Source organism: Pyxicephalus adspersus, chromosome 3 (assembly GCF_032062135.1).
Source record: "Pyxicephalus adspersus chromosome 3, UCB_Pads_2.0, whole genome shotgun sequence".
Taxonomy (NCBI): domain Eukaryota; kingdom Metazoa; phylum Chordata; class Amphibia; order Anura; family Pyxicephalidae; genus Pyxicephalus; species Pyxicephalus adspersus.
Genome location: NC_092860.1, coordinates 157,245,456 through 157,247,665, shown reverse-complemented (window position 1 = coordinate 157,247,665; position 2,210 = coordinate 157,245,456). Strand labels below are relative to the sequence as shown.

At 47.0% G+C, this 2,210-nt stretch overlaps 1 protein-coding gene across 1 annotated transcript in view; it reads right to left on the bottom strand.

Moving 5' to 3' along the window:
- The window catches only part of LOC140327614 (uncharacterized), a 6,638-nt gene extending 5,883 nt beyond the window's left edge, over positions 1-755 (bottom strand). Inside the window, exon 1 of the mRNA XM_072406998.1 lies at positions 384-755. The gene's annotated coding sequence lies outside the window, so the exon portion shown is untranslated. The remainder of the gene's footprint in view (positions 1-383) is intronic.
- Between the last annotated feature and the right edge of the window lie 1,455 nt (positions 756-2,210).

Genomic DNA, 2,210 nt, shown 5'->3' with positions numbered 1-2,210 from the left:
TGATGTTGGGGGTCAGTAGGAGGGGGAAGTGTCCTGATGTTGGGGTCCATGTCCTGATAATGGGGGTCAGCAGGAGAGGGGGGATGGATCTTGTTACATTAATCAGGTTCAATGTCATGTGATAAGTGGGAGGAGCAATGTTCCTGTGAAGGCTCAGTGGGCGTGGTATTATGTAAGTGGGCGTGGTAATATGTCAGGGGTCAGTCGGCGTGTCAGTGTGGGGGAAATGCCCCGGTTTCTGGTAGCTGTGACGGGGATTAGTGGGGGTTACACCCCATATTTCTCACCACACTCAGGTCCATTCTCTGTCTTCCCATGGTCGGCCCTGTATTGCGTATAAAGCTCTCCGTCTGCTTATACAATTTAGAATGACAGACACTCACCCCATAACAACTGCCAGCTCTAAGGACTCCGCCATCGTTTCCACAGCAACCAGGAGAGGAGAAGTCGGTGTCAGAGCAGGGCATGCCGGGAGTTCCTATGACGCAGTGCAGGAGGGTGGGCCATGTATGGTAATCATAGGGCGGGGCTTTGACGTTCGAGGTTTTTAATTTGCCTTGGTTTTGGAGGCGGGACTCGACTTGTCAAATTGGAAGCTGGGCTCTGTGTACTGGGTGTGTTGTGTTAGTAATAGCGATAGAAGCAGTTGTGGAGCGATGTGAGCATACAGGTAACATAATGCTACCAATGAAATACGTGCTACCCAATCTGATGATGTCTCTGGACACGCCCACTTTGGTGGTCGCACAAATTCAACGACAGCTCCCTGTACACCGCTTCCTGTGACTAACCAAGTGTGTGTCTCCATCATCAGGACACCTGTCCTATCTCTCTATATCACAGGTCTACCCTCCCCCTTCATCATGGCAAATGTCCTCTCTTCCCAGGTCTACTCTTCTGGCATGGTGGGCAGGCTGTGTATGGGGTAGGTAAATAGTATGTCCAATCCTGTTCCAATTCCCTGGATTAATTCCCATTGCACTTATAATTTGGGCACTTGAGATTTGGGCATGTGACCAGGGTCCCAACGTGACCTTGCCTGTTGTTTAAATAGAAGTGCAGGAGTGGGATATGATGAGTCAGTTACAGAGATGGCTGGGGGTAGCAGTTCAGAATGGCTGCCACAGAGGACGTGTTGGAGTCCAGGTGGATGCTTAATGATGAATCAGTCCAAATACATGATATGGGAGGTGCACAGTGAAATTGTTTGTCCAATCCTGTTCCAATTCCTGCTCCCTGGAATAATTTCCATTGCATTTATAATTTGGCACTTGAGATTTGGGCATGTGACCAGGCATGTGACCATGCTCCCCATGTGACCCTGCCTGTTGTTTAAATAGAAGTGCTTTGGGCCCTGAATATGGACGGACTGCTGGGAGTAACAAGGAATTTGTGATATCAGCTGAAGCTGGGTAGAGAGGGGTTAGCAGGGCAATAAACATCAATGTGCAGCTCGAACAAAAGAATAGTGAACAGAAACCTATGGGGAGATTTAAATTGGTGCAATAAACTAATCTACAATACGAGATGTACCATACACAAGCAGATGAATATTGTGAGGGAATACAATTGGATACACAGGGATGAATATTGGCAGGCAGAATGGGAGGTATACCTGGAGAAGGAGAGATAAATGCGGATATGTTGCAGGCAGATGAAGAAAGTGAATTCATCAGTGATGTTAGAGGAGGAGGACGATGGTGGTGGTGATGGTGATGGTGATGGTGGTGATGGTATTCCCTGGATCCATTCCCATTGCATTTACAATTTGGCACATGACCAGGGTCCCCACATGACATAAGTAAATCCTGTTTCTTTATAATATTATTAATAGTCAAGTATAAAGAAATATAATAGACTCATTGAAATTGATAGAGAAAGCATGACAGGAGAGCGGTAATGTGTAGGGTTAGTGATAAATAGTAACAAGTCATCTGATGGGAGTTTCAGCTCAGTGGGACCAAACGTCAGTTCAATGAATAGTGGGGCAGATTCTAGAAGGTCCAATGGGCGGTAATTAGAAGAGATGGCCTCGTGTTCTGTCCCCGTCATTTCTATTGAACCTGAAAACTGGTATAAATGCTCAAAAATTCCCCCTGAAGTCCCTATGAGCAGGAAGTCCCTATGAGCAGGTTGGTGCCCCTATCCAAGGCTTTGGTGGTCTCCGTGGTTAATGGTACTGCTCTACATCTGGCATGCCACCGTGCCAA